At 43.2% G+C, this 21,145-nt stretch overlaps 1 protein-coding gene across 9 annotated transcripts in view; it reads right to left on the bottom strand.

The window, feature by feature from the left end:
• Positions 1 to 21,145, bottom strand: part of LOC139540376 (CUGBP Elav-like family member 2) — a 75,139-nt gene that overhangs the window by 48,482 nt on the left and 5,512 nt on the right. The gene's annotated exons all lie outside the window — the stretch shown is intronic.

Raw genomic sequence — 21,145 nt, 5'->3', positions numbered from 1 at the left:
GATGCTGCCACCACCATGCTTCAATGTGGGGATGTGTTCTTGGGGTGATGAGAGGTGTAGGGTTTGCGCCAGACATAGCGTTTTGCTTGATGGCCAAAAAGCTCAATTTTAGTCTCATCTAACCAGAGCACCTTCTTCCAAATGTCTCTCACATGCCTTTTGGCAAACAACAAAGGTGTTTGCTTATTTTTTCCTTTAAGCAATGGCTTTTTTCTGGCCACTCTTCTGTAAAGCCCAGCTCTGCGGAGTGTATGGCTTAAAGTGGTCCTATGGACTGATACTCCAATCTCCGCTGTGGAGTTTTGCAGCTCCTTCAGGGTTATCTTTGGTCTCTTTGTTGCCGCTCTGATTAATGCCTTCCTTGCCTGGTCCGTGAGTTTTGGTGGGTGTCCCTCTCTTGGCAGGTTTGTTGTGGTGACATATTCTTTCCATTTTGTAATAATAGATTTAAATGGTGCTCCGTGGGATGTTCAAAGTTTGATATTTTTTTTATAACCCAACCCTGATCTGTACTTCTCCACAACTTTGTCCCTGACCTGTTTGGAGAGCTCCTTGGTCTTCATGGTGCCGCTTAGTGGTGTTGCACACTCTGGGGCCTTTCAGAACAGGTGTATATATACACTGAGATCATGTGACACTTTATTTAAGTCCACCTGTGTGCAATCTAACTAATTATGCGATTTCTGAAGGTAATTGGTTGCACCACATCTTATTTAGGGGCTTCGTAGCAAAGGAGGTGAATACATATGCACACACCACTTTTCCATTTTGTATTTTTCTGAAACAAGTATTTGTTTTCATTTCACTTCACCAATTTGGACTATTTTGTGTATGTCCATTACATGAAATCCACAAAAAAAAAAAAAAACAGGTTGTAATGCAACAAAATAGGAAAAATGGCAAGGGGGATGAATACTTTTGCAAGGCACTGTACTACTGGTGATATATGTATATAGACACTAACAATCAAAACTAGAGGTCGACCGATTATGATTTTTCAACTCTGATGCCGATTATTAGAGGACCAAAAAAAGCCAATACTGATTAAATCGGACGATTTAAAAAAAAAAATGTATATATAATGTAATGATTACAACAATATAATTTCTAACAATTACAACAATACTGAATGAACACTTATTTTAACTTAATACATAAATAAAATAAATTTAGTCTCAAATAAATAATGAAACCTGTTCAATTTGGTTTAAATAATGCGAAAACAGTGTTGGAGAAGTAAAAGTGCAATATGTGCCAGGTAAAAAAGCTAACGTTTAAGTTCCTTGCTCAGAACATACGAAAGCTGGTGGTTCCTTTTAACATGAGTCTTCATTATTCCCAGTTAAGAAGTTTTAGGTTGTAGTTATTATAGGAATTATAGGACTTTCTCTCTATACCATTTTGTATTTCATATACCTTTGACTATTGGATGTTCTAATAGGCACTTTAGGATTGCCAGCCTAATCTCGGGAGTTGATAGGCTTGAAGTCATAAACAGCTCAATGCTTGAAGCACAGCGAAGAGCTGCTGGCAAACACAGAAAAGTGCTGTTTGAATGAATGCTTACGAGCCTGCTGCTGCCTACCACCACCCAGTCAGACTGCTCTATCAAATCATAGACTTAATTATTATATAATAAACACACAGAAATACGAGCCTTTGGTCATTAATATGTTCAAATCCAGAAACTATCATTACGAAAACAAAACATTTATTCTTTCAGTGAAATACAGAACCATTACGTATTTTATATAACGGGTGGCATCCCTAAGTCTAAATATTGCGGTTACATTGCACAACCTTAAAATGTTATGTCATAATTATGTAAAATTCTGGCAAATTAATTACGGTTTTTGTTAGGAAGGAATGGTCTTCACACAGTTTGCAACGAGCCAGGTGGACCAAACTGCTGCATATACCCTGACTCTGCTTGCACAGAACGCAAGACAAGTGACACAATTTCCCTAGTTAAAAGAAATTCATATTAGCAGGCAATATTAACTAAATATGCAGGTTTAAAAATATATACTTGTGTATGATTTTAAGAAAAGCATTGATGTTTATGGTTAGGTACACATTGGTGCAACGACAGTGCTTTTTTCGCGAATGCGCACAGCATCGGTTATATGCAGTTAGTTAGTTAACTAGTTAACCATAAGGTTGCAAGATTGAATCCAATCCCCGAGCTGACAAGGTAAAAATCTGTCGTTCTGCCCCTGAACAAGGCAGTTAACATCTTTGGGGTAGGGGGCAGTATTTTCATGTCCGGATGAAAAGCATGCCCAGAGTAAACTGCCTGCTACTCAGGCCCGGATGCTAGGATATGCACATTATTAGTACATTTGGATAGAAAACACTCTGAAGTTTCTAAAACTGTTTGAATAATGTCTGTGAGTATAACATAACTTATATGGCAGGCAAAAACCTGAGAAAGAATCCAACCAGGAAGTGGGAAATCTGAGGTTTGTAGTTTTTCAACTCTTTGCTTATCCAAGATAGTGGAAATGGGGTCATGTGGCTTCCACTAGATGTCAACAGTCTTTAGAACCTTGTTTGACGCTTCTACTGTGAGGTGGGAGCGAATGAGAGGGGATTGAGTAAGGTCTGCCATGAGCTGACCATGCGCGCTCATGTGAGAGTTAGCTTGAGTTCCATTGCATTTCTGAAGACAAAGGAATTCTCCGGTTGGAACATTATTGAAGATTTATGTTAAAAACATCCTAAAGATTGATTCTATACTTCGCTTGACATGTTTCTACGGACTGTAATATGACTTTGTCAGAACTTTTGCCTGGACCTGCCCGCGCGTCGTGAATTTAGATTGTGTACTGAACGCGCGAACAACAAGGAGGAATTTGGACATAAATGGACATTATCGAACAAAACAAACATTTATTATGGAACTGGGACTCCTGGGAGTGCATTCTGATGAAGATCATCAAAGGTAAGTGAATATTTATAATGCTATTTCTGACTTCTGTTGACTCCAACATGGCGGATATCTCTTTGGGTTGATTTGTCGTCTGAGCGCCGTACTCAGATTATTGCATGGTTTGCTTTTTCCGTAAAGTTTTTTTGAAATCTGACACCGCGTTGCATTAAGGAGAAGTGGATCTAAAATTCCATGTATAACACTTGTATTTTCATCAACATTTATGTTGACTATTTCTGTAAATTGATGTGGCTCTCTGCAAAATCAGCAGATGTTTTGGAACTACTGAACATAACACGCCAATGTAAACAGATTTTTTAGATATAAATATGAACTTTACAGAACAAAACATACAGTGGGGAGAACAAGTATTTGATACACTGCCGATTTTGCAGGTTTTCCTACTTACAAAGCATGTAGAAGTCTGTAATTTTTATCATAGGTACACTTCAACTGTGAGAGACGGAATCTAAAGCAAAAATCCAGAAAATCACATTGTATGATTTTTAAGTAATTAATTTGCATTTTATTGCATGACATAAGTATTTGATACATCAGAAAAGCAGAACTTAATATTTGGTACAGAAACCTTTGTTTGCAATTACAGAGATCAGACGTTTCCTGTAGTTCTTGACCAGGTTTGCACACACTGCAGCAGGGATTTTGGCCCACTCCTCCATACAGACCTTCTCCAGATCCTTCAGGTTTCGGGGCTGTCGCTGGGCAATACGGACTTTCGGCTCCCTCCAAAGATTTTCTATTGGGTTCAGGTCTGGAGACTGGCTAGGCCACTCCAGGACCTTGAGATGCTTCTTACGGAGCCACTCCTTAGTTGCCCTGGCTGTGTGTTTCGGGTCGTTGTCATTCTGGAAGACCCAGCCACGACCCATCTTCAATGCTCTTACTGAGGGAAGGAGGTTGTTGGCCAAGATCTCACGATACATGGCCCCATCCATCCTCCCCTCAATACGGTGCAGTCGTCCTGTCCCCTTTGCAGAAAAGCATCCCCAAAGAATGATGTTTCCACCTCCATGCTTCACAGTTGGGATGGTGTTCTTGGGGTTGTACTCATCCTTCTTCTTCCTCCAAACACAGCGAGTGGAGTTTAGACCAAAAAGCTCTATTTTTGTCTCATCAGACCACATGACCTTCTCCCATTCCTCCTCTGGATCATCCAGATGGTCATTGGCAAACTTCAGACGGGCCTGGACATGCGCTGGCTTGAGCAGGGGGACCTTGCGTGCGCTGCAGGATTTTAATCCATGACGGCGTAGTGTGTTACTAATGGTTTTCTTTGAGACTGTGGTCCCAGCTCTCTTCAGGTCATTGACCAGGTCCTGCCGTGTAGTTCTGGGCTGATCCCTCACCTTCCTCATGATCATTGATGCCCCACGAGGTGAGATCTTGCATGGAGCCCCAGACCGAGGGTGATTGACCGTCATCTTGAACTTCTTCCATTTTCTAATAATTGCGCCAACAGTTGTTGCCTTCTCACTAAGCTGCTTGCCTATTGTCCTGTAGCCCATCCCAGCCTTGTGCAGGTCTACAATTTTATCCCTGATGTCCTTACACAGCTCTCTGGTCTTGGCCATTGTGGAGAGGTTGGAGTCTGTTTGATTGAGTGTGTGGACAGGTGTCTTTTATACAGGTAACGAGTTCAAACAGGTGCAGTTAATACAGGTAATGAGAGGAGAACAGGAGGGTGTCTTAAAGAAAAACTAACAGGTCTGTGAGAGCCGGAAATCTTACTGGTTGGTAGGTGATCAAATACTTATGTCATGCAATAAAATGCAATTTAATTACTTAAAAATCATACAATGTGATTTTCTGGATTTTTGTTTTAGATTCCGTCTCTCACAGTTGAAGTGTACCTATGATAAAAATTACAGACCTCTAAATGCTTTGTAAGTAGGAAAACCTGCAAAATCGGCAGTGTATCAAATACTTGTTCTCCCCACTGTACATGTATTGTGTAACATGAAGTCCTATGAGTGTCATCTGGTGAAGATCATCAAAGGTTAGTGATAAATTGTATCTATATTTCTGTTTTTTGTGACTCCTCTCTCTGACTGGAAAAATGGCTGTTTTTTCTGTGACTTGGCTCTGACCTAACATAATCGTTTGGTTTGCTTTCGTCGAAAAGCCTTTTTGAAATCAGACACTGTGGCTCAAACATGTATGTTTGAGGAATTTTAATTGTGGGATTTCTGTTGTTTTGAATTTGGAGCCCTGCAGTTCACTAGCTGTTGACGAGGTGAGACGCTACCGTCCCACATACCCTAGAGAGGTTAACCCACCGTTCCTAGGCCGTCATTGAAAATAAGAATGTGTTCTTAACTGACTTGCCTAGTTAAATAAAGGTGTTAAAAATTAAAAATGCCCAAATCGGTGTCCAAAAATACGGATTTCCGATTGTTATGAAAACTTGAAATCGGCCCTAATTAAAATCGGCCATTCCGATTAATCGGTCGACCTCTAAACTAGATACATGTGGTGTGAATTGCTGAAACATAATAATGATCCCAATACTGGATAAATACTTCAACACTACCCAAGCTAGACGTATGGTTGGTCCCGGGAATTGAACAGTCAGTACCAGTGGTCATTTGCCCAGCCACCACACCAAATGCAAGTTCCAATCCAAATTACTCACAACCTTCTTCCTTTCTTTACTCCCCTTGCTTGGAAAGGGCTCCCACATGTAAAAGCCATAAACCGTCACTGGGGAGCTCACTCCAGTGGGGATCATTTCAAATGAAACTGGCTCCAGCTTGTCCAATAAGAAACACTCGTTTTCAAGTTGCAACTGTTTTGCTAGTGTGCCCCAATAATTATGTCCCAGACCAGAGAAAGTCAGTTAGGCCAGGAGGGCCTGTCGCTGTGATGTGGCAAGTGACCTGGCTCCAAGACACCTCGGAGCAGCTGACAGGTCCCGGAGCAGCTGACAGGTTCAAGCTGACATTAGCATAACTGCTGCTGCTCTTCCCACAAAATAACATGATTTACTGGGACCATATGGCTGGAGATTTGCTGTGGTCTGAGCGCAGAAGCATATCAGCTGCACTGCTACACTTTTCCTAGTTGCTCCCATTATAGAGACTGTCACTGAGGCAGCACTGAGCCACTGATATCATATACGAGAATACATGTCATCAGCCACCTTCTCAAAAGCGTCACGCGTTTGTTGGGTTCTGTATGCATCCTAAATTAATGGCCTTCGACTTGGAATATATGGCTTTTACTTAGCTTGGTTGGAATCACTTGACGATCTACCTCAACAACAACAACAAAAATCAACATTCATAGGGCCACACCCTGTGATATAATCCAGTGCTGCTTTATGTGATGGTTCAATTCATAGTTGTAGTAAAGAAAGATTACCAATGTTAGTAAAGAAAGGGGTATTTTGAAATATACATTTTTGGTATTGAAAATAATAGTTCACTTAGTTCTAAGCAGTGGCATAGACTATGTAAGATGTGCCAAATAAATTCTCTCCAGCTATGCATTTGGTTTGCTAACCTACTAGCTAAATGGCTAGGTTGCAAGAGAAAGCTTCGTTACAGCAGAGACAATCAATCCCCATATGGTATAGGAACGGTATTTTTTTGATTTCACCTTTATTTAACCAGGTAGGCTAGTGGAGAACAAGTTCTCATTTACAACTGCGACCTGGCCAAGATAAAGCAAAGCAGTGCGACACAAACAACACAGAGTTACACATGGAATAAACAAACGTACAGTCAATAACACAATAGAAAAAGTCTATATACAGTTTGTGCAAATGAGGTAGGATAAGGGAAGTAAGGCAATAAATAGGCCATAGTGGCAAAATAATTACAATATAGCAATTAAATACTGGAGTGATAGATGTGCAGAAGATGTGTGCAAGTAGAGATACTGGGGTGCAAAGGAGCAAAATAAATAAATACAGTATGGGGATGAGGTAGTTGGATGGGCTATTTACAGATGGGCTATGTACAGGTGCAGTGATCTGTGAGCTGCTCTGACAGCTGGTGCTTAAAGCTAGTGAGAGAGATATGAGTCTCCAGCTTCAGTGATTTTTGCAGTTCGTTCCAGTCATTGGCAGCAGAGAACTGGAAGGAAAGGCAGCCAAAGGAAGTGTTGGCTTTGTGGATGACCACAAATACCTGCTGGAGCGTGGTTCTGCGATGGTGACCAGTGAGCTGAGATAAGGCGGGGCTTTGCCTAGCAGGTATGACTATCTGGATACCGGCCAAACTTAGTTATAGTTCATGCTCCTTTCCTCAGCAGGGCTCTTGCGCTCTCGTTTTATTTGGGGATGAAAAGTCGCAGTTTACATTGTGGAGTCGTGGACGAGGGCTTAACATTTCTGAGGAAGGGCAGACAAGCGAAACAGACATTTTCTGAGAATAACCAGACTATCCTGAATAGTGATACTTGTTCAAGAAAGCCATAGTAATTTAAAATGCCACTGAGTGCTGCTTCGACATGACCAAGAGAGAAAACCACATGTTGGAAGGGATCAGTTTGAGCATGGCAAGGCACAGAAATCACTTATCTTGATCCATGAGTAGTTAGATTTGGGATGCAAGATGATTTGTAGATCAGTGGTTCTTCCCAGTCCAACTGCAATGTAGCCTTGTCACTCTCAAACACAGAGAAAAGCTCTTCTCTATCCCCCCCTAACATCAGACCGCTGTCAAGTGTATAAAGGGTCTCCATCTCACTTCTGATTCTCTTTCCAACCTGACAAGTCAGACGGGAAGGGCCCAGCCAGGTATTGGTTGTCAGAGTGGATGAATAATTACTATCTCAGAATAGAAATACCACTCAACCAGAGATGCAGACGCCACAGGGCTGTGTGTTCTCGCCTCGGCGCGGAGGCAGTTAGATCACATAGGCATAGCAGTCTCCACATCACTCTCACTCCAGAAAAGCACCTGACAACAGGCACCAAGGAATTGGCAATGTGTTTCTGGTGTGATATCTGCAAGTCTGTCTGGCCTATGTTCTGTGATATCTGACCAATTTCCATACGAGGTGGCGGTTAGGCGCAGATCACACAGGCAGGGCAGGCTGCACCTCGAGTCACCCCGGCTACGGGCACACACACAGCTCTGTGATATCTCATCTCATTTCCATACGAGGTGCTGCTTGCCTGCTGGAGGACCATCACAGTTGTCCATAATCAGTACATCAGTGCTCTGATGAAGGCCCCATTAAGATGTTTCCATCCCAGCATTAACTCCAATTCTGCCACAATATGGCCTAATTTTCATTGTTGCATTTCCCCTGATGAAGACAGACGTGTCCAACCATGCTGTGAATAGGGCTCCATGTTGACAAGAGGCAGCCAGGGCCTGATGACAAGACCCGCCCCATTAGCTCCATAATCATATGGAGTGTCCCCGGTGACGGTGGTTATGGATGAGGAGGGATGCAAATTAGGCTGAGTCAGGGTGTGAACGTAGCGTGTCCACCCACTCAGCCCAGAGGAGATAATTTCACTTCCTTATGTTATAAAACACATTTGACCAAGACAAATACCATTTCTTAATGTTTTGAATCGTTCAGTGGGGTCTTTCTCTAACATATCATTAACATTCAGCATCTAATAAAAAGATTTCGTAAACACAACACATCCGATTAGCACCGAGCTCTGTTGACAGAGCGGTCGAGTAAGCATCTTAAGGATTTTGCATGTTGTGGTGGTCTGCAAAGTTGTTTTCTTCAAGTCGCAAAAAGCCAAATACAAACGACAAACTGAATTAAATGTTAAAGGCTTTGAAAATAAAAAGCTTGCCGTACGCTCAGTGCTCTGTTGACATTTCAGAGTTATGCTTGTTTTTGTGAGAAATATATTTTTAAAAGAACAGGAATTTTGCATAAAGATGAAAATATCACGTAATATCTATTTTACCTTTATATTGTTTTATGTCCTCCGGATTCGAGAAGATGACAAGTTCAACAGTGAGCCTGTCAGTTAGCCTTAATTCTTGCACAGCTTTTCCATTTTTTTTTACTCTGGCCTCCATTGATTTAGTCACCCAAATTTTGGCCATCCTACAAAGGTAAAAAAAACTAAAATAACTTCAGAACGGATTATGATAGGCGACACGAGGTTTGAACCAATGGGTTTCTTAGAGGATTATAGACAATTTATTTTACGTATTGGTCAAAAGATGCGCCTTTGATTGGACACCCTAGTGAATGGATTAATGAAGATAGGCAAATAGGAACCTGGCTTAGGCTGAAGCAAGTCAACTGTGGTCTAGCTGGAGGTAGAATGCAAATCTAGCATCAGGTGAAGAAGACTGTTGCAGGGATATAGAAAGACCAGCAGCCTGTTACAACCAGCTACTACAGACCAAGATACACTGAAGGCAGACCCAGATAAAACAAAGGTTCATAGTCTGGAGTATTTATGGCTTAGAAAAGCCCCCCAAATAAAGAAAATAAGCTACTACTGTAGTTATTAAACCCAGAGTAGACTGCTGTTTGAAAGGGGCCCTTAATAAATAAGCAACGTCACAGAACCCCACTCGAGTCCAGTTATTTTTTGTTTACAGTCTTCTGCTGAGATGGCGTCCCTCCAATGCGTCTTAAGGCGGTCAGTCACCAACTAGACAGCGGCTTTCCGCTCCACTTAGGCCTCTGTCCAAGAGGGAAAGGTTACCCAGCCAACCCACATGCCCTCCTGGCCCCTGCTGCCCATCCAAAGCTGCTGCCCACATTCTCTGACCTGGCCTGGATGTTTTTTCGGATGTTATTTTCTATTTTGTATTTATTTTAGGGTTCAATCAGTTTTAATATTGCAGATAGAGTGCGGGTTGTATCAATGTACAATTGAAGTCAGAAGTTTACACACACACCATAGCCTAATACATTTAAAATCAGTTTCACAATTCCAGACATTTAATCCTAGTAAAACTTCCCCGTCTTAGGCCAGTTAGGATCACCACTTTATTTTAAGAATGTGAAATGTCAGAATAAGATAATTATTTATTCCAGCTTTTATTTCTTTCATCACATTCCTAGTGGGTCAGAAGTTTACATACACTCAATTAGTATTTGGTAGCATTGCCTATAAATTGTTTAACTTGGGTCAAACATTTCGGGTAGTCTTCCACCAGCTTCCCACAATACGTTGGGTGAATATGGGCTGATTCCTCCTGACAGAGCTTGTGTAACTGAGTCAGGTTTGTAGGCCTCCTTGCCTCTATAAAATTGAGATCAGGGCTGTGTGATGGCCACTCCAATACCTTGACTTTGTTGTCCTTAAGCCATTTTGCCACAACTTTGGAAGTGTGCTTGTGGTCATTGTCCATTTGGAAGACCCATTTGCAAACAAGCTTTAGCTTCCTGACTGATGTCTTGAGATGTTGCTTCGATATATCCACCTAATTTCCCTCCTCGTGATGCCATCTATTTTGTGAAGTACACCAGTCCCACCTGCAGCAAAGCACCCCCACAACATGATGCCGCCACCCCCGTGCTTCACGGTTGGGATGGTGTTCTTCAGCTTGCAAGCGACCCCCTTTTTCCTCCAAACATAACGATGATGGTCATTATGGCCAAACAGTTCTATTTTTGTTTCATCAGACCAGAGGACATTTCTCCAAAAAGTACGATCTTTGTCCCCATGTGCAGTTGCAAACCTTAGTCTGGCTTTTTTTTATGGCAGTTTTGGAGCAGTGGCTTCTTCCTTGCTGAGCGGCCTTTCAGGTTATGTCGATATAGGACTTGTTTTACTGTGGATATAGATACTTTTGTACCGGTTTCCTCCAGCATCTTCACATGGTCCTTTGCTGTTGTTCTGGGATTGATTTGCACTTTTCACACCAAAGTACATTCATCTCTTTCCTGAGCGGTATGATTCCTGCGTGGTCCCATGGTGTTTATACTATTGTTTGCACAGATGAATGTGGTACCTTCAGGCATTAAGAAATTGCTCCCAAGGATGAACCAGACTTGGAGGTCTACCATTTTTCTTCTGAGGTCTTGGCTGATTTCTTTTGATTTTCCCATGATGTCAAGCAAAGAGACACTGAGTTTGAAGGTGGGCCTTTAAATACATCCACAGGTACACCCCCAATTGACTCAAATTATGTCAATTAGCCTATCAGAAGCTTCTAAAGCCATGACTCCATTTTCTGGAATTTTCTAAGCTGTTTAAAAGGACCAGTCAACTTAGTGTATGTAAACTTCTGACCCACTGGAAATGTGATACAGTGAATTATAAGTGAAATAATCTGTCTGTAAACAATTGTTGGAACTTGTGTCATGACTTGTGTCATGCACAAAGTAGACGTCCTAACCGACTTGCCAAAACTATAGTTTGTTAACAAGAAATTTGTGGAGTGGTTGAAAAACTAGTTTTAAATGACGCCAACCTAAGTGTATGTAAACTTCCGACTTCAACTGTAATTGTCTATCAGTTTACAATCTCCCCCCATATACACACACACAAAAATGTTTGTATATTTGTTTACCCTAATCCTACCATAAATGGATTAAAATAATGGACAACAATACATAGGCTTCTACTTACATCTAATACAGTCATGGCCACCTGAATGTTACTGCTTGTATACTGGTTCTGCGTCTCAATAATGTGTCATTTTCCCTGTAGTGTGCACTTGTTCCATCTGGGTCCTGTTCATAAGGCACCAACGAGAAAAAAAAAACTGAAACAGGGATGGACTGGGACTACCTCGACTTGTCCAATAATAAATGCTTATTGTAACTTTCCATTGCAAAATGTTTTACATTTTAGCCATTTAGCAGACACTCCAGAGCGACTTACATAGTGCATCCCGTAGTGCATTAATCTTAAAATAGCTAGCTGGGACAACCACATCTCAGTCATAGCAAGTACATTTTTCATCAATAAAAAGTGCGAGCACACAAATTACTTTTAAAAACATTTTTTTTACGGGGGGTACTCTTTGAAGGGCAGGGACTCTGCTGTCCAACTTCAGCGGGAAGCTGATTCCACCATTGGGGTGCCAGGACAGAGAAGGGCTTTGACTGGGCTGAGCGGGAGCTGCCCTCCCGTAGGGGTGACCAGAGGTGGCTAAGTTCTCAGGTTGGGATGTAGGGTTTGATCGTAGCCTGAACGTAGAGAGGGGCAGTTCCTCTTGCTTCTCCATAGGCAAGTATCATGGTCTTGTAGTGAATGCGAGCTTCAACTGGAAGCCAGTGGAGTCGCAGGGTGACATGGGAGAACTTGGGAAGGTTGAACACCAGGCGGGCTGCAGTGTTCTGGATAAATTACAGGGGTTTGATGGCACAAGCGGGGAGCCCAGCCAACAGCGTGTTGCAGTAGTCCAGATGGGAGATGACAAGTGCCCGGATTAGGAACTACACCGCTTCCTGTGTGAGGTAGGCTCGTACTCTACGGATGTTGTAGAGCATGAACCTGCGCAAGTGAGTCACTACTTTGATGTTTGCAGAGAATGACAGGGTGTTGTCCAGAGTTATGCCAAGTTTCTTTGCTCTCTGGGAGGGAGACACTGTGGAGTTGTCAACCGTGATGGAGAGGTCTTGGAGCAATCAGGCCTTCCCAGAGAGGAAGATAAGCTCCCTCTTGTTGATGTTGAGCTTGAGGTGGTGAGTCAACATATCTGTCTGGCACGCAGAGATGCGTGTCGCCATCTGGGTGTCAGAAGGTGGGAAGGAGAAAAGTAGTTGAGTGTCATCCGCATATCAATGATAGGAGAGACCATGTGAGGATATGAGTCGAGTGACGGTGTAGAGAGAGAAGTGTGCCTAGAACCGAGCCCTGAAGGACAACAGTAGTGAGTAGGTAGTGCAGACACAGATCCGCTCCACGTCACCTGGTAGTAGCTGCCTGCCAGGCAGGATGCAATCCAATATTGTTCAGAGCCTGAGACACCCAGCCCTGAGAGGACGATCTGATGGATGAGAACAAAGGACAGAGAGTCCGCTTTGGCAGTGCAGTGCCACAGAGGAAATCGGTCTCGGTTGAGTGACAAGTCTCGAAGCCTGACTAGTTACGGTCAATAAGAACGTTCTGAGAGAGATAACCAGACAGCAAACTCAAGTGCTTTGGAAAGAACAGAAAGAAGGGATACGGTTATGTAGTTTGATGTCAGAGGGGTCGAGTGTTGGTTTCTTGAGGAGGGGAGCGACTCTGGAGTCAGAGGGGACGCAGCCAGTGATCAAGGATGAGTTGATGAGGGACGCGACAATATTTCCAGAGATTGTCTGGAGAAGGGAGGAGGGGATGGGATCAAGCAGGCAGGTAGTTGGGCGGCCAGAACTCACTAGTAGCCGGATTTAATTTTCCGTTGCGTTCCCCAATCATGAACACAACCCTGGACTGGCAGCGTGTGTTGCACGGTATACCAAAACGTTGGTACTTTTTGGATACTAGAACATGAAAAACGGTTCGGTACTAGAATGTATTACTTTCAGTACTTCTGTCAAAATGTGTGTCACGTTGTCTACTGATTGAGGATCTGTATCAGCGCAGCCGATGTCCCCCACCGTGCCTGCTGCACTTACTCCTTGCAAGCTCCAGCATGTCCTGAGGAACAACTGCACTCAGTGGGAGTCTGGGCTGCGTCACCACTCATGCTGCACAGAAGTTAACACAATTGAATAATTCAACACGGCATGTGGAAATGTTGAAACGTATTGTTCACTCCTATTCAAGAGAATCTTTGCTCGAGCCTCGAACTGAGTGGGTGTGAATGACATCGTGGGTCTTAAAGAGAGACCGCGCGCACTTTTATAAAAGAGATTTCTTCTTCAATGCAAATATCGTTGATCGGTGCAATAAGTCCCAAATGGAAGGGGAACAGATTGGTTTTCATCTATAGCCCCATGAATTCAACTAGAAAATGCTAAACACAATGCATGCACACAATCCTATTGAATATTCATTCACCTGTATTGTAAATAGGCCTAGGCTACATCTTGATATATACAGTTTATCAATAGACTAGAGATTTAACATACAAAATAAATTATGACGTTATATTATGGTCGTTAGATAGTTTTTTTTAAACCAAAGTCAAATTGATTGTATAATTGATTTATCAAAAAATTCAAATGTTATGATATTGAACTCAAAAGGTCTGTCTGGATCAAGTGCCATTCTGTGACTTTGGCTAATATGCCTTCTTTTTCACTTTGGTATCGAGTATCGTGATGGTATCGAAGTAAAAATAAAAAATAAATAGATTGTATTGTGACAATACCAAGCTGATTCCACTCAACTTGGACAGTATACCCTTCTAACTCACCCCATGTGTTGTAGAGCATATGCATGCCATCGCAATCTTCAACATTTTATTAGCAAGGCCTACAGCAAGTGCCACTGCCACAGGGACGCTTCATACAACCTAACGTGGTTTTGGGATTTACCTTGGTTGGCTGAAGTTGACCCAAAGTATCAGTCGTGGTGGCTTACCTTTTTCAAACTTTCAGCCCTCAAAATATAGCCTAAAGTCATGCACATTGATATTACACTGTATATCCTGTTCATGTGCTCTGTAGTATACCAGCCAACCAGGCGTGCTGTATATGGGTAAATAACTAGCTATCCCACTGTGTCAATTACAGAAACACCCTGGTGAATGCATCTGATCTTCGCTAAATAAACACGCCGTGAGGCCATCTGAGCGTGAAAGTCGACTACAATTACTGAATACTTTGTTGCGACCTCAAACCACACAAACAAAACTTGGAGGCGGCTTTGGAAGAGGAAAAAAACTGCGAGAAAGAGGGTTGAAGAAGATGAATGCCCATGTAGTTTGCCTCAAACCACACCACACAGCTTGGGGAGGAAAAAATGAGAGAGCGGTGGATATGTTCATTAGGCCTATGTAGTTCGTTGCGACCTCTACTCAAACCAAACTTGGGAACTAGGAAGAAAGGAGACGGGGTGAAGAAAGACGTAGACATGAGCCTAGTATTTTGTAGCAACCTCAAACCACACTTGGACAAACTTGGTAGAGTAGGAGGAAAGGAGAGGAGTGAAGATGTAGACCTAGGCCCATGTATGTAGTTCAGACCCAAGTTTCTTATTTTAAATCCGTTGCATGTGTTGGAGAATTTGTCAGCTCTCTTACAAGCCTCAAGTCAAAAGGTCAAAGATGAGAGCCACAGTGCTGTATGCCCTGTGAATGCCAGACCACCATACTAGAAAGAGTGTCTGAAGGGAGGGGAACAGATTCTTATTTAATTAAACATAGTTCCATGGCACATTGCCACACCAGCAGCAGGAAGTGGTAGAACAGGTGGCATGCCCCTCCCAGCCTTCAACATCGGTCTACATGGCTCACGCAGGAGATGATTGTGGACTACAGGAAAAAGAGGACCGAACACATTCCCCTTCTCATCGACGTGGCTGTAGTGGAGCAGTTTGAGAGCTTTAAGTTCCTTGGTGTCCATATCACCAACAAACTAACATAGTCCAAGCACAACAAGACTGTCGTGAAGAGGGCAGGATAAAACCTATTCCCCCTCAGGAGACTGAAAAGATTTGGCATGGGTCCTAAGATCCTCAAAAGGTTGTACAGCTGCACCATCGAGAGCATCCTCCTGACTGGTTGCATCACTGCCTGGTATGGCAACTGCTTCCGACCGCAAGGCACTACAGCGGGTAGTACATACGGCCCAGTACATCGCTGGGGCAAAGTTTCCTGTCATCCAGGACCTCTATACCAGGCAGTGTAAGAGGAAGGCCCTAAAAATTGTTCAAGACTCCAGCCACCCTAGTCATAGACTGTTCTCTCTGCTACCGCACAGCAAGGGGTACCGGAGAGCCAAGTCTAGGTCCAATAGGCTTCTACACCACTGCTACTCTCTGTTGCTGTAATCTATGCATAGTCACTTTAATAACTCTACCTACATTTCCTCAATTACCTCGACTAAGCGGTGCCCCTGCACTTTGTACCGGTACCCCCCTGTATATAGTCTCAGGTCTCCTTATTGATATTTTACTGCTGCTCTTTAATTACTTGTTCATACATTTTTTTTTACTGCATTGTTGGTTAGGGGCTCGTAAGTAAGCATTTCACTGTAAGGTCTACTACACCTGTTGTATTCGGCACGTGACGAATAAAATTTTATTTGATCCCCACACACTATGCGAACAGCTGGCCCTCTCTCAGCCCCAGGAGTCAGTGCCAAGAGGCCACACTTTGCCCAGATCAGACAGCCACCCGACCCATGTCAGTGTCCACAACAAAAGGATCACATCATCATCATCACACTTAGCGTAGCCCAGATAACACCATGTGTGCGTTTCAAATAGCACCCTATCCCCTATATAGTGCACTACTTTTGGCCAGGGCCCATAGGGTAAAAGAAGAAGTGCTGAGCAAAAGTAGTACCAGGGCAAAAGTAGTGCACTAGGGTGCCAACACACACACACTAGTCAGGTAGAAATGGTCACCTTTGTGTGCATGCACGTCCAAAGCCAAAAGATATGATGAATGCAAGGAATCCTTCCAGTCCCAGACCACCCCAAGCCTTTAGACCAGGAATGTCAAATATGGTCCATGGAAAACAATGGACATTTTATTTTTTTATTTTTTTTTATTTCACCTTTATTTAACCAGGTAGGCTAGTTGAGAACAAGTTCTCATTTGCAACTGCGACCTGGCCAAGATAAAGCATAGCAGTGTGAACAGACAACACAGAGTTACACATGGAGTAAACAATAAACAAGTCAATAACATGGTAGAAAAAAAAGAGAATCTATATACAATGTGTGCAAAAGGCATGAGGTAGGCAATAAATCGAATAATTACAATTTAGCAGATTAACACTGGAGTGATAAATCATCAGATGATCATGTGCAAGAAGAGATACTGGTGTGCAAAAGAGCAGAAAAGTAAATAAATAAAAGCAGTATGGGGGGTGAGGTAGGTAAATTGGGTGGGTAGTTTACAGATGGACTATGTACAGCTGCAGCGATCGGTTAGCTGCTCGGATAGCAGATTTTTAAAGTTGTTGAGGGAGATAAAAGTCTCCAACTTCAGAGATTTTTGCAATTCGTTCCAGTCGCAGGCAGCAGAGAACTGGAAGGAAAGGCGTCCAAATGAGGTTTTGGCTTTAGGGATGATCAGTGAGATACACCTGCTGGAGCGCGTGCTGCGGGTGGGTGTAGCCATCGTGACCAGTGAACTGAGATAAGGCGGCACTTTACCTAGCATAGCCTTGTAGATGACCTGGAGCCAGTGGGTCTGACGACGAACATGTAGCGAGGGCCAGCCGACTAGGGCATACAGGTCGCAGTGGTGGGTCGTATAAGGTGCTTTAGTAACAAAACGAATGGCACTGTGATAAACTGCATCCAGTTTGCTGAGTAGAGTATTGGAAGCTATTTTGTAGATGACATCGCCGAAGTCGAGGATCGGTAGGATAGTCAGTTTTACTAGGGTAAGTTTGGCGGCGTGAGTGAAGGAGGCTTTGTTGCGGAATAGAAAGCCGATTCTTGATTTGATTTTGGATTGGAGATGTTTGATATGAGTCTGGAAGGAGAGTTTGCAGTCTAGCCAGACACCTAGGTACTTATAGATGTCCACATATTCTAGGTCGGAACCGTCCAGGGTGGTGATGCTAGTCGGGCGTGCGGGTGCAGGCAGCGAACGGTTGAAAAGCATGCATTTGGTTTTACTAGCGTTTAAGAGCAGTTGGAGGCCACGGAAGGAGTGTTGTATGGCATTGAAGCTCGTTTGGAGGTTAGATAGCACAGTGTCCAAGGAAGGGCCGGAAGTATATAGAATGGTGTCGTCTGCGTAGAGGTGGATCAGGGAATCGCCCGCAGCAAGAGCAACATCATTGATGTATACAGAGAAAAGAGTCGGCCCGAGAATTGAACCCTGTGGTACCCCCATAGAGACTGCCAGAGGACCGGACAACATGCCCTCCGATTTGACACACTGAACTCTGTCTGCAAAGTAGTTGGTGAACCAGGCAAGGCAGTCATTAGAAAAACCGAGGCTACTGAGTCTGCCGATAAGAATATGGTGATTGACAGAGTCGAAAGCCTTGGCCAGGTCGATGAAGACGGCTGCACAGTAATGTCTTTTATCGATGGCGGTTATGATATCGTTTAGTACCTTGAGCGTGGCTGAGGTGCACCCGTGACCGGCTCGGAAACCGGATTGCACAGCGGAGAAGGTACGGTGGGATTCGAGATGGTCAGTGATCTGTTTGTTGACTTGGCTTTCGAAGACCTTAGATAGGCAGGGCAGGATGGATATAGGTCTGTAACAGTTTGGGTCCAGGGTGTCTCCCCCTTTGAAGAGGGGGATGACCGCGGCAGCTTTCCAATCCTTGGGGATCTCAGATGATACGAAGGAGAGGTTGAACAGGCTGGTAATAGGGGGTGCGACAATGGCGGCGGACAGTTTCAGAAATAGGGGGTCCAGATTGTCAAGCCCAGCTGATTTGTATGGATTGTATGGACATGCATTGAAACAGTTTCTTGATTCTGCCCATCTTGCCAATAATCAACTAAATTAAAGCTAGACAGTCAGGGAGTATCAAAGTTCCCTATCCATCATTTTTGGAATTATCTTTTGCAAATTTCGACGGCGAGAAAATATAACCAGTTTTCAGTGCGGCCCTCCGTACCTCGTTGAAGACCAAATGCGGCCACTAGGTCAAAATGAGCTTGACACCCTGGCTTTAGACACAATTCAATTTCCAGAAAGCCATGATCACATTTTCCCTCAGTCAATCATCCCTTGCTGATATTAGCCTAGGTGATACTATTACCAGGAAGTTCACTGTTGGCTTTTCAATATGTGTATGTGATGTGGGAAATGCATATCAAATGGATGAAGCTGCTACAGGATACTTGCTGTTGAACTCAACTAAGATGAGTGGTGAGTGATATGCTGGAATCACATTAACAAAAAGATTGTTTATTATATTTACAAGATATTCAAGTGACCGCTCTAACAATGGAAATATAAATGCCTGGAAGGCAGGATGGACCATTGGTGGGGCCATTCTAGCCAATGAGAGGGCAGATACGCATGTGAACAACAGGCCATAGAGATAGGTAGAGGACTCATCTTTGTATATGTGCCATTATAGCGTCTGTGACAGCATGGGCAGCAACATTTAGGCCATCTCCATTTTAAAGCACAGATGTGACAAATTGCCCATTTAAACCGCAATTTATTTATATATTTTTTTATCGGTTTTCCATTCAAATGGGGGAAAAATCATAAAATTCCATGCGAATTCACAATGCAGCTGCCTGCAGAAGCATCATCCCTTTCAGATGGTTAAGCATTGCACATGTACTACTATTACTGTACAACAATTCCACCTTAGAAAGTTTGCATTTCCTTCTCATTTAACTTCTCAAAGTATTGCCATAAAGGACTTTGCTGCTGTCGCTTGCCTTTCTCTGCCATTTTTTCCAACTGTTTAAGACGATGATGTACGTAGTGGTGGAGAGTCTACTCAAAATATAAATTCTCGACTCCAATCATTTATTCCTCGATTCCCCTGGTGTCAACTTCCATTTCCGATTATCAAGAGTTGATTCCGCTAGGAATCAATTCAGAACTCCGTACTTCCGAGAACACAAACACTCGCATCTGGCAAATAGGCGCCAACAGAGAGGTCTGCCTCGCTTTTAGTCCTTAAGAAACTATGCAGTATTTCATTTTTTTATGTATCATTTCTTACATTGTTAGCCCAGAAAATCTAAAGTGTTATTACATACAGCCAGCAAGAACTATTGGATATCATATATCAGGCAGGGTCCACAGACCAGCACGGACTACAAAAGGCAAACCAGCCACGTCAATGACACCGACATCTTGCTTTTGGATAAGCTAAAACACCTTCTACGCCCGCTTGGAGGATAATACAGTGCCACTGACACGGCCCGCTACCAAATACTGTGGGCTCTCCTCCTTCGTGACCAATGTGAGTAAGACATTTAAACATGTTAACCCTTGCAGGGCTGCCGGGCCAGACAGCATCCCTAGCCGCATACTCAGAGCATGCGCAGACCAGCTAGCTGGTGTCTTAACGGACACATTCAATCTCTCCCTATCCCAGTCTGCTGTCTCCACATGCTTCACGATGGCCACCATTGTTCCTGTACCCAAGAAGGCAAAGGCCTATGCCGCTCTGTCATTGCTCGTCTATACATTTGTATGTAAACTCAGCAAAAAAAGAAACATCCCTTTTTTAGGACCCTGTCTTTCAAAGATAATTTGTAAAAATCCAAATAACTTCACAGATCTTCATTGTAAAGGGTTTAAACACTTGCTCGTTCAATGAACCATAAACAATTAATGAACATGCATTGTCCTTGCAGTGGCAGACCACGTGTAAAAACACCTGCACAGGATCTGTACATCCGAACATCACATCTGCGGGACAGGTACAGGATGGCAACAACAACTGCCCGAGTTACACCAGGAATGCACAATCCCTCCATCAGTGCTCAGACTGTCCGCAATAGGCGGAGAGAGGCTGGGCTGAGGACTTGTAGGCCTGTTGTAAGGCAGGTCCTAACCAGACATCACCGGCAACAACGTCACCTATGGGCACAAACCCACCATCGCTGGACCAGACAGGACTGGCAAAAAGTACTCTTCACTGATGAGTCACGGTTTTGTCTCACTAGGGGCGATGGTCGGATTCACGTTGGTGGAGAGTGGGGTAACATCTCACAACAAGAACTGGTAAATCTGGTGCAGTCCATGAGGAGGAGATGCACTGCAGTACTTAATGCAGCTGGTGGCCACACCAGATACTGACTGTTACGTTTGATTTTGACCCTCCCTTTGTTCAGGGACACATTATTCCATGTCTGTTAGTCACGTCTGTGGAACTTGTTCAGTTTATGTCTCAGTTGTTGAATCTTATGTTCGCACAAATATTTACACGTGTTAAGTTTGCTGAAAATAAACGCAGATTTGTGGAGACACAGGATTTTTCTTAACTTTAAGGATCCCAATGTTGTTTAAACGTTCACACCCCTATTTTAAAAAGTAGTCAATTTTCTTCTACATTCACTGATTGCTCCAACTCAGGAATCCCCACACAGTTGACAAGTTTAAAATGGTGGATCCCTCAATGGCAATGTTCATGCTAAAACAGTTATATCAATGATGAGTCCTCTAGCTATCTCTATGACAACAGGCACAACTATGAAATAAAGCAATTTACCCCAAAACAACTTTAATGCCACGTGCGTCCACTTATATAAAT

The sequence above is a fragment of the Salvelinus alpinus genome, chromosome 15 (assembly GCF_045679555.1).
Source record: "Salvelinus alpinus chromosome 15, SLU_Salpinus.1, whole genome shotgun sequence".
Classification (NCBI taxonomy): Eukaryota; Metazoa; Chordata; class Actinopteri; order Salmoniformes; family Salmonidae; genus Salvelinus; species Salvelinus alpinus.
This window is presented reverse-complemented; position numbering and strand designations above follow the sequence as displayed.